This window comes from Diadema setosum, chromosome 17 (genome assembly GCF_964275005.1).
Source record: "Diadema setosum chromosome 17, eeDiaSeto1, whole genome shotgun sequence".
NCBI classification, from domain to species: domain Eukaryota; kingdom Metazoa; phylum Echinodermata; class Echinoidea; order Diadematoida; family Diadematidae; genus Diadema; species Diadema setosum.
In genome coordinates this window covers 31,805,462-31,818,045 of record NC_092701.1, presented here as the reverse complement: position 1 = coordinate 31,818,045, position 12,584 = coordinate 31,805,462, and positions in this window count along the sequence as shown.

The following is a 12,584-nucleotide window of genomic DNA, read 5'->3' as shown; positions in this document are numbered from 1 at the left end:
ACCTTTCCATAATCTTCCCTAGCAAAAACAAAGAGCAGAATTTCTCAGAAGCTCTGCTGTATGTTCGGTCATTGAAAAGGCGTATATTTATTGTTGTTCTTTCTTTTTATATTCCGGGTGTGTGGTCGTGTCGCACACATGTGTATAAACGACAGCTATAAGACTCAAATACGTGTAGCGGCCGAACAAGCCTTACATTGCACTGGGGCACGCACGCACAGATTGAAACCATTATTCCGAATCTATTCGAAGTATACTATCAAAATGTTGACTAAACTACTCGAGTGCGTCGGTATCCTCCCCAAATTGAAATGCATTTATACCAGGCCTGACAACGATATCGACAATGGCAGCTGTGGATACAATGTGCAGCCAATGAAAAAACAGTTTATTACAACTAAGCAATACAATAACTATGATTACAAATTACATTTTGTACATTCAGCAATATGGTTTTTTTTTAGTAGCATATAGAAAAATATAACCCCACGATAGAATATATCTTTTTTTCCACGTTTCTTATAGAGTAGATTTTTTTTAACGATCTCTGTAGTATTTTTTCTTGTTTTTCTTTTAAAGCATTTTAATAGGAGGTGATAGTTTGTGCTTAGAGGTCATACGATGTAGCTTCGTTTGATATCCTGAGAAATGTGAATAACTGCGTGTTTTGGAATGTACAATGATCATAGAACTATTTCATGTAAATAATTCAAGATGTACCTTCGACTGTACTCTTTATGCGATTTCTATGTGCGGTATTTGCGGTTACTGAAGGTGAAAATATCTGAGATGTATCATTATGAAGGATTCGTTGTTTATTCATTGTCATGATATTATATGTTCATAGAAACGAACTGATTGTAATTTAAAGATGAGATGTTTCTACTTTATAGGGTTCTTTCAGTATGATATTATATTCTACCGATTCTGAACAGCAATGTATGTGAATCAATATGATATTCAGAGTACTTGTATGGACAAAAATACAAGGTGCTTGAAATCGCGGGTATCAAAATTGAGTAAAAATATATATATAATGTTCCCTTCTTACAGGTGAAATGGTGTGTTAGCAGTGTGTACATTCATTGTCTCTTTGTGTGCAAGTAATGATGGTGCTATCATGATAAGGCAGTTCGGAGTTAGCTCATGTGCACATGGGTACAAATAAGCTTTCTTTTTTCGCTCAGTTGGTTAGGCACTTACACTTCAAAGCGACAATATGTATATGCTTGCCCGACATAACAATTTGCGAAATTCATCAGTCATGTTCAAACACAGGATGAACTTGCATTAGGGAGACCAGATGACCAGGATGATTCATCAATTAACACTTTGGAAAGTATTCATTTCATTCTTTTGCATCAAATGTATTACCAATGTTTTTCAATTGATATTGCCAAATACCACTTTTGCTGTCAGATGGATTCGATGGCCAACACCACTTTTAAGGATCACTTGAATAATCATTACTGATGTTTATCTCGGTGAATTTAAAACACCAGCATGCTCAACTGGAACAAAAGACCATTTCTTTTCTGCTCGTGTTCAAAGTGGAACCCCGAACTGGCTTATTGTGAAAACCTTGGTTTGACGTTGAATACGAGCTGATGATATTGTGTGTAGCCTTGAGCCGATACTCTCCAAGTATTGATGTAAAACAGTGAAGCAGATGGACATAAAAGAGAATCCTCACTCAAAGTTCAATTCAATGAGAAAATTATGATTAAGATTAAAACAGAACAGAGACAATACCAGCTTTAAAAACGGGGAAAAGAAATAAGACGATTTTCAAATGTTAGGAAGGAGTAGTTCCGTCTGTAACTACAGATTTTGTATTAGAAAAAAACAAAAGAGATGATAATGACACGCTAAAGAAGTTGATAACTCTATACCGATTTATGAAAGAAGAAATCGTACAATTAGATTTGGGTATATACTACACATGATCCACACCGAGACGTAGTAATCTTAACCAAAAGGCAGAGAATCGATGTATATATGAAGAGTTTGTTCGCAAAAACCGATAAGTCCATAATTGCCAAATGGAGATATTTGCGATTAAAGATCAAGACAAATAAAAAGAATAATAAGAAAAATTTTGCTTCTTTTGACCATAACTTCAAAAATATACCTTTATATGTAGTGACCAATATATCATTTAAAAGGTATTATTTTGTACTTTATGATAGAGACCATACTTCAAAATCTTCAAAAATGGACTTATCGGTTTTTGCGAACAAACTCTTCATATGAAGCGCTTGCTTCCAAAAGGCGCTATACTATAATTATTATACTATATACTACTATAATTAGTATTCCACGGGAGACGGCCTAGCTTTCTTCTTCCTATTTCCTTTATTCTGTGTTTGAGCTTTCGGCCGTGTCGGCCTTCATCAGGATCTATACAGACAACCAAATTGACAAATGTGCCAATGCCAGCGATATTTATAACATGACTTATAATTGTATGTTTGTGAAATAACATCGCTACATACCAACACATCATGGCGTGTGAAACAATAATGATATAAGGAGCAACTGCATACACACATATGCACATTTTATTTGGATATAATAACAATGTAATTTATATACATTATAATCATGTTATTGCATGTATATCCAAGTAAAATGTGTATATGTGTGTATGCGGTTGCTCCTTATATCATATTTGCACACGCCATGATGTATTGGTATGTAGCGATGTTATTTCACATACATGTAAGTCATGTCATAAATGTCATAAAAACTATCGCTGGCAGTGACACATTTGTCATTTTGTTTGTCTGTATAGATCCTGATGAAGACCGACACGGCCGAAAGCTCGAACACAGAATAAAGGAAATAGGAAGAAGAAGCAACGTCTCCCGTGGAATACTAATTATACTGTCTTACGCCAATATAATGTCTCCACGACCTAGAAGTTTAAACGTTGGCACATTTCTTGTGTATATATATATATATATATATATATATATATATATATATATATATATATGTGTGTGTGTGTGTGTGTGTGTGTGTGTGTGTGTGTGTGTGTGTGTGTGTGTGTGTTTCAAAACTAATGTACCCGTATAACTAAAGGGGCTTTTGGAAAAATGTATTGCGTATAGTGACGAAGTCATATGCGAGATAAGGTTGACTACTCCCCATTCATCCTGAAATAAGTGAAGACCTTTGCAAAGAGACTGAAAAAAAAAAGTTCATATGACAATAAACCACCCCATGACACTCGCCAGAACTGTATGAAGGCCTACCTCCGTGGGTAGCATGCAGCCAGTGTATGAAAGGCGGCATCGGTGAATCGGCCAAGTCTAGATCAGTCTCAACCGTTGGTGGCGGGTTTGCAGCAGACGTAGTAGGGTATGAGATTCCGTTATCTTTTGATGTTCGCAACTGAACACGAACTATAAAATAATGCAAATGATAGATTTCATATATTCCTCACGAAGGGTTATCTTATCATGGTACGTGAAAGGAAGGAAGGAAGGAACAAATGAAGAAATGCAGGCTGGCTCATGCCGCATGTCGGGCTATTGCCATACACCATCCATTGGCATGAGCAAAATGATATCAACATTAGAAAAAAAAAATGCATAATGAGATGTAAACATGTGTAATTCAAAAGTTATCTAAAAACAGTCAAATTTGTTTTTAATTTTCTCTAAAATTCAGCAAGACTTGATGCATCTTTTAAGTCATCACTTAGTTGGTTCCAAAAGCTTGCTCCTGTACAACATATAAATATTCTGGGCGAGGATGGTGCAGCTACGGCGGAGTAACGGTAAATTAGAAAAAAAAAAAATCATTGGAATTTCTTGTCGGATACATATGAATACTGACATTTCTACCAAATACATCATCAAACACTTTGGACAACTCATTTTTCCGAAAATTAAACATAAGTTGTCCTAATTGATACAGATATAAATCTGTAACCTTTAGAATTTTACTATTCAAAGGCAATTCGTCAGTGTGGCCACATGGTTGTAAGTGATATATAATTCTCAAATATATAGAACAGTAAGGTTTAATCTTTGTACTTAATCAGCTACACACATGCGTGGATGTTCAGAAAGACTAACTTAATAAATAATCATGATATCAGCATTTCCGAACTACGAGGAGCGTGACGCTCGCCGGCCGCGGCACTTTTTGTCACAGGATTGGTTGTGCGTTCATAATTCAACGTAGATGGCGCTCATTCACATTTTAAATTTTCAGTCTCCTTTAGTTTATCGAATATGGAACGAGGTAGGAAATAAACTAAAATTTCCTCAGTTTATTAATATGAATTGGCTGGATGTTTTACTTGGATTCAGGGAAAATATCAAACTCAATGCCTTATTGAATCATGTGTTAATTTTGATTAAGCATATGGTTTATACTAATCGTAAAATTGGAAGAGTTCCAACCTGTGAAGAAATATGTAGGGCAATCGCCACCTCAAAACAGTCTGAATATGAAAAAGCAATTGCATGAAAGGATGAATTGACATTACGCTACGCGAAATGGGAAAATTATACTTTATGAAATACCGGGTTTAACTATTGCATCTTGTTAAGATATATTTTTTGTATTTACCTCAGTCAATCTATTATTTTAGAATGATTTGAATATCCTGTGTTTTCAGCTTTGCCTGCTCCACTTGTTTATTTTCTCTGATCCTCATACCATTAAAACTTAATCAAATATTATCTGGCTATGAATCTCCACTTGTATAAGACCCAGAGAGATATTAGTCATTATGATGTTCATAACTGGTGAATAGAATACATTTCAAAGATTTTGTAAGTCCATCACCTCTCACGTTTTTTTTTTTTGTATTTGTTTTAGATAAAATCTTTATTCAGACTGGTGACTGAATCATGTCAAATGTGTACAATTTATGTATGTTTTATCTATATTTTGCACACAATCTTTTGTTGTCCGTTAAACGGTGTATTTTAGTTATATTTTGTGTCATTACAATGTAACAATTTCATTTGATTGGTCTGAATAAAGGCTATAAAAAGCGTCAAATAAAAAAAAAAAAAAAAAAAAAAAACCTCTCCGAAGTCGTGGTCGGAGCGACGCGATAAAGCTTGTCGCATAGTAAATCCTCGCTTCGGGACTGATAACGTATTGGATGAATTCGAGAGTATAGATGCTTACTGATATTTCAAAGAAGCAAAGAAAAAAAGAAAGAAAGAAAAACCCTTAACAAGAACAAAAACAACCACAGCAACAAAACCAACAACAACAAAAACAACCACAGCAACAAAACCAACACCAATCAAACGAGCCAAATCAAACAAAGAATTCCCCAGAACCTTTTATTCCGAGGAACAATTGCAGCTTGAAGATTCATTATCGTCATTAAGGGGCATCCACTAACACTGGTAAATTACGTTGATATTCGGCCAAAGTGGTAATCCCCCCCCCCCCCTTTCTCCCTCTCTGTCCCCATGTCTCTTCTATACACTTCATCTATCCCTTGACGAAGGCGTTAATTCAATGACTCTTCTTCCGTATAGTGAAGGCTGGAACATCGTAAACATATCACTCATGATGTCATAAGTTAGAGGTGTTGCAGATTAGATTAATAGTTCATTCCCACTGACAGGAAGATCACCTTTTTGACCAAAAGTAACAGCCTGAACGCAAGGCCGGAATCTAGCTTATTATGCATAATGTATGCACCCCCCCCCCCTCTCTCCCTCGTTTTCTTCCTGTCTTCATTCATCCGTCTCTCGCAGTTTATTTGTTGCCATGGTAATCTTCTCATTTTTGTGTCTTTTCTCCTCACACATCATATTAAATTCATTATTATCTTGATCATAATCAACATAAGTCTTTTAGTCAGAAAGGTAGAGTATCATAAAAAGATAAAATACGGTAACTAACTGACTGACGGATCGGAGGGGGACAAGGGAGGGGGATGGGGCTCAGACCACACCCAATGACTTCATAATGATTACGGAAAGCACATTCTGGGTGGCCGATTGAAAAAAAAAAGGAGGGGAGGGGGCAGGCAAGAGGTGAGTGGGAGTGTGCTAAGGAAACCGGGAAGAAAACTGCATCAAGGGAGGAAATTGAGGAGTAGGTGGAGAACAGACATGAAGGGTTATCCCGGAAATCAAGCATCACCATGGCAACGCTTCATTGCTGACAGTGATACATTAGTTGAAAGAAAAAAAGAACCCCACAACAAAACAAAAAAAGTATCCACGGTATGTTTGTGCGTGTGTGTGAGTACTAACATGTAGATATATATATTATATGATGGATATAAACACAGCCAAACACATTATGTGAGTGATATTTTCCTTTTTTTTTATTATGCAGAATGAAAAGAAGATTATACACGAAATATAAACAAAGAGCCTGTGAAGCGATATTTTTTACTGGTGTTTTCATGCAAGTTCATTCGTTTCATCTAGTCTTCAAATGTTATTTCCAGCATAGCTCAAGTACAAAATGCACGATTCATATAAGGATCTTTCTTTGTCCAGCCTCATATATGAATTAGACTTTGATACATACACTTGATCTTATTTCCATTTCCACTTTTTCAACTGTGATCTGTTCTCTTTGTGCGTTGTTGAATAAGAACACAGAAAGAAGACAAAGGCAATCAAATTTTTCTTATTCTTATTGCAAACAAACACTTTGAGTGACAAGGTTCCTCCTCTCCCGAAAGGTCAAGAAAGTGATGATGCGCCGGTTTGAGACAGTTTGAGACTGCATCCCTAGTGAGAGGAGACAAGTACATTAGGGAGTCGATAAAAAGGATCATCTTTTTTATTGTTCGAAAGGGAAACTGCACATATTTCGTTGTCTAGCAGTTCCATTAAGAATACTCTCTAAATACGAATATTCCTTGAAAAAAATAAATGCATCAACCTTTCCTCCACGGCTGGAGTAGAGCAAAAATGTCAAAATCGATAGCGACACATGAAATAAGCTTTACAAGAAAGATCTTTGAATGTTGTGGATGAAGATATGACTGAAAAGTGTGGCGAAGACGAAGACGAAGAAGAAGAGGATGAGGAGAAGGAGGAGGAAGAAGAATGAAGAAAGAAAGAAAACGAAGAAGAAGAAGAAGAAGAAGAAGAAGAGAAGTAGCAATACTAGTAGTCGTAGTTGAAGAAGAAGAAAATGATGATGATGATGATGATGATGATGATGATGATGATGATAATGATGATGATGATGATGAAGAAAAAGGAGAATGAGAAGCCTCAGGAGGAGGAGGACGAGGCTGAGAGGGAGAAAAAAAACCAAAAGAAAAACAAAACAAAACATTGATTCAACCTAACCCGTTTATAAACGCATTCCTTATTGAACGGTTATAATAGAATAACGTGTGCCCACCCCATAGGTCACGCAATAACTGCGGTTTTTTCGCTCTTCACACAGGAAGCCATTCGTCATCGCTGGCCCGTACGTATGCTTATCATCCTAAAAACATCCGTCTGCAACCTTGTGTTGTATCATCAAACCATTCCGTCCTCGCACGACACTCTCATAAAAATAGCAAGAGTGCTATAAATTCCTTCTACTTTCCGGTTGTTTACTTGTTTTTTTTTCCCCCTCCATCTGTCGTATGATTACTAAAAGTTAATAGTAAGATGACAAAATAGATAATAGAAATGCCACAATAACCATCTTCAACAACTTTCAAAATATAATTGGTAAATTATGTTACCCGTCACGTCAAAAAGAGATGCGTCGCGCCGGCACTATAAATACAATAAAATAAGATTTCAATTCAATTCAATTCAATTCAATTCAATTCAATTCAATTCAATTCAATTCAATTCAATTCAATTCAGTTCAATTCAATTCAATTCAATTCAATTCAATTCAATTCAATTCAAAATTAATCGGGATACCAAGACAGTTTAGGAGAGTTGATCATCATTTCCATCTTTGGACAGAGATGACGCATAGTATCTGCCTCCTTAGGATTAATTAGGATATTACAACCGACGACTTTCATATTGGAAGAGGTCCTAACAGACCGTTAGTCATTGCTTGGTAGTATATTATGCGGCATCATGTAACATGCAAGTAACAGAGCATTGTTCGTATAGAAATGATAGTAATGATACCAATAATAATAATGATGATCATGATTATGACGATGATGATGATAACGATAATAATAACAATAATAATAATAATAATAACAATAACAATAACAATAATAATGATAATAATAATAATAATAATAATAATAATAATAATAATAATAATAATAATAATAATAATAATGACAATAATAATAATAACAATGATAATTGTAATTATAGTAATAATGATAATATATATCAGTATTAATATTATTCATCATCATTATCTCATATTCAGTCCAACCAATTTCATTACACTTTCATTCACATTTTATGATTTCACAAGGATGAAGGAGAGATAAAATTTCAGCTAGCATTTTTTTCTGCGAATTTTGAATTATAGAACTAATGAGTGCACACGGCACTTTACAGCAAGCATTTGCAAATATTTTTAGCTCCGAGTATGGGATGAATAAGACACCACGGGAGGAGAATCAGAGGAAACCATAGTGTCAAAACCAATCAATCGATAATACCGATGACCACAGAGTAGTTCCGGACACGAGTACGAACACGTACCCTAAAGTCATCTTCGGCCAGTTTACTTCCTCGGCGTTGTGCGGCCGGCAGGGAATATAGTGACAAGGGGTCCGAGCTACTCCGTCCTGTGTTGGGTTGTCGTTTTATCTTGCTGTACAGTTATTAGTGACTTCCTTCTGTGACGTCAGCGTTCAACCTCATGACCACCGATCATGGCCAGTGTTTCGTGATCATCGCTGTCGAAGCGATGGCGATGCTCCACAGTGATATAGATCATCGGGCATTGTGTTATTTTATGGTAGAAAAAGGGTTGTTTGTTCCCCTGTATATCAGACATCATAAACAACAATAATGATAATGATTAAAACAAGAACAAGAACAGCAACAACAGCAGCGGGAGCAGCAACAAGAACAACACCAACAACAAGAGAGACAACAATAATGACAATAAAAAAAAGAAAAATATTGTCCTGGATATCTTTTAACACCTCATTTGCACCACAAATATGGTTGGGTGCAAATGGGGTGTAAAAAGATATCCAGAACAAGATTCGCGTGAGTGAAGAAGGAAGCGTCTATTTAACCGTATTGTGCCTGACAACAATTATAATGCATCATTTTTGCCGAGTACTAGCATTAACTAAATGGTCTGCGGGCAGCTCTTTCGTGCGACGTAATGGGCTAATGGCCGTATGTCATTATGAGTAAACAGCCGGTAATGAGGTTGATTCGTTTACGTAATCAATGGCGTATGAATGTTGACAATAAGTTAGGGTTTGCTTCCTGACACAAACGCACCCCACGGATGAGTTTTCGTCGGCTAACGAGAAGTGGAAACCCAGCAGCTAGATGAGGACTACAAACCAGATTCGAAGAGTTTTCCGTCAAATAATTTCATAATATGGTACTTCAGGATTATTGCCTTAAAGTTACTATGTCTTGATTGCCCAAGAGAGAATTAAAAGACACATTCAATATTGTTCGCTTTCTTCATTTTCTTTTTCTTTCGAAACGTGTATTTTTATTTTTTCGTACAATTTGTTGCGATTTTGTAAAAAGAAAAGAGAAAATGTTCGTGCATCGATCAATCAGCACTTACATATTGATTGCAAAAATATGAATAAATAGATACATAAAATGGAATGAAAATACGAAATTATATTGTCGATTTCTAATTCTGTAATATCACTTAAACATCTTTCATGTGTGTAAATTTACCAAGCCGTTTTACTTTTGTTTTAAGAAAATTTGAATTATACTTATTTCATTCCCTTTCTGCTTTGTAAAAACCTCTGGAATTAAAGTTAGATTTCCACCTCAAATGACATACAATACAATACAAGTGATAAGCACACCTTTTGTTTTTCTTCCTGTTACCTCGCCAAATCATAGTGGTTTCATCTGTTATGTTGGCATGAAATTCACTGAGGGTTCCTCTAAATATTTTGCCGTGACATCAGGTGGCAGGCTCATTGAAGGATGAAAGGATTAAATGAAGACCAGCAGTTGACATCCATTACTGCGCGTCTCCTTGCCATAAATCGGATTCACCTGTTGCGAATTGGCGAAGGTGTTACCAGCGGCGACATCTCCGCAATTTTCTGACTCCACGTGACGTAATAATGACTGGATAATTAACTAATTAGTTCTCTTGACCGGCGCAATGAGCTCTTACTCCTTGCCGAAGCTGCGAGACGAGCATAGCTGCCCTGGTCAGTCATCTGTCTTAAAAGACGCCTATCATGATTGATATGTTGTTTTCTGAAATTGCGCTTACGGAAAAAAAAAGAAGAAAAAAGGAGAAAAAACGACATGAAATTTATTTCCATATGTTGACATTTTTTAGATAGAATTTGAACTCTTGTCTTTAATCTGAAGCATCATTTCCCTCGAAGCCCCCAAGATGTCTGAACGTTAGTCACCAGTGATAAATCTGACATAATACATCATAACATTCGCTTCACACGCACAAAATTCTTTACTGCTTTTTAGTCTTCAGAATATTGAGTGTGGACGAAAAACTGTACACTGTCGTTTGAGGGCGCGCTACTCGCAAATGTATTGCGGGCTTCTAAGCATAATACACCCTGCCACTGACATGCTCCGAGCCTATACATACAGTTAGTGCGGAATAATCACAGACAGAGCGTTTCGGATATCTTGTTAGGGACTGTTGATTTGATTGGTTTCAAGTCGAACAACCCTTTCATTAGAGCTAACTTTGAACAAGATAGGCAAATGAGCTTCGGAAATACCCGTCTAAACGCTTGTCCTCTAAAAAAACGCAATGAAGGCTAGCGAACAGACATGCAGCAGGCTCAAAGTTTATTTGGCCATGATGAATTTTGAGAGAAACGCAGTACAATGTTTCAACATCATTACGTATATAAACTAACCATCCAGCTTTGGAGACGCGTAACTCCCCTTACACACTAATTGACTGTAATTTAAAGGGACAGTCACACAGGCAACGCATTGCGTGATATGATTACACTTAAAGAAGTCAAGTGGCGACGAATCTGCAACATTCAAATCGCAATAAAACTCACTCCGATAATTTTGTATCTCTCTCCCTCTCTCTTATTCTCATTCCTTCTGATTTCACCCTCTCTTCCTTGAATTCCCACTTCCTCTGTTGCTATTTCTTTTCCTCGTTCGCCCTTGCTCACTCTCTTTACCTATTTTCTCTCACCATAAATGATTAGGTGTGTATCATTTTCCTTTTACCCATCTGCCTTCTATCACCGCTCACTTACTTTTTGTGGTTTAGAAGTGATTTACATTTCCATCGGGCTCAAGCTCCTTATTAAAGGCCAATGATACACGCATGCGGTTGGATATCCTGACTATGATGCATCGCCTATGCGTCCCGAATGACTGCAATACACACAAGGCACAGGACTCTTATTGACATTCGTGGTAATTTACGCTGAATGGGTCCTTAACACGTGTGATAGAGCGGTCGAGTTAGCCAGTCTTTCTACATGGCGGTATTTCTACAAGTTTGCAATCTGTTCATTAACCAAACCATGAACGAGGTTCAATTCAGTGTGTTATGTGTGTGTGTGTCTGTGTGTGTGTGGGGGGGGGGGGGAGTTAAACTAATTTCTGTATAGCATGGACATGTAGTTATGGTGACTTAAATATGATATTTATCAGTGAGATTCGCAAAAGTTAAAAATTCCTTGCCTTTTTACATTTTATGTCGTGAAAGTTCTTCCACTTCGCTTATTTGTCATAACTCAAACTGCACAAAATAAACTTAACACATTTTTGCTTGAAAGTCTGCGAGATAGTATTCATGACATCGATGACGATAAGTTGTTGTCAATGACGATCTACTCTCACTGTCGTACTCAAAAGTGATACACAGTAATGATCTCGATTCTGTGGTTGCCGGCTGACAATGCCACTTGTAAGGATAGTTTAAATTATTTTGTTCATAATCTCATATTAACATGTGGTATCAGAGACACTGAGAGCATGTAGGACCATGCTACCATGATATTTCATTCTGTACACATTGCTAAACAGCACGTACATGCTTGTAAGCATGGTTGCCTTGCTTTCGTGGTGTGTTTCTGACTATCCACACGCCACATTCTCCGCCGATTAACACTCTCACAATATACCTCGAACGACGTCGATAAAATGCAATCATTATTTGATTTTCTCTTTCATGGTCATAATCATTACGAAACGCAAAAAAATGCGCGCTGGGCCACAGAAAAAAAAAAAGTGTTTTGCACCACCGTCGGAACAATAATAGTATTGGAAAATCATCAACTTCAAGTTAGCAGTCCCTCCGCGATTTCAAATGCGCCGGAAACATGCAAATAAGACTGCATTCATACAAAAAAACAACGCTTTACAACAGTGCTCTCTATTTTTTCCCCCAAACAACTTCTTAATAGAGCATCATATTGACAACATCCGTTGATTCTTTGCCGCTTGATCACCGTCTTCCTCGGGAAAATCATTTCAATG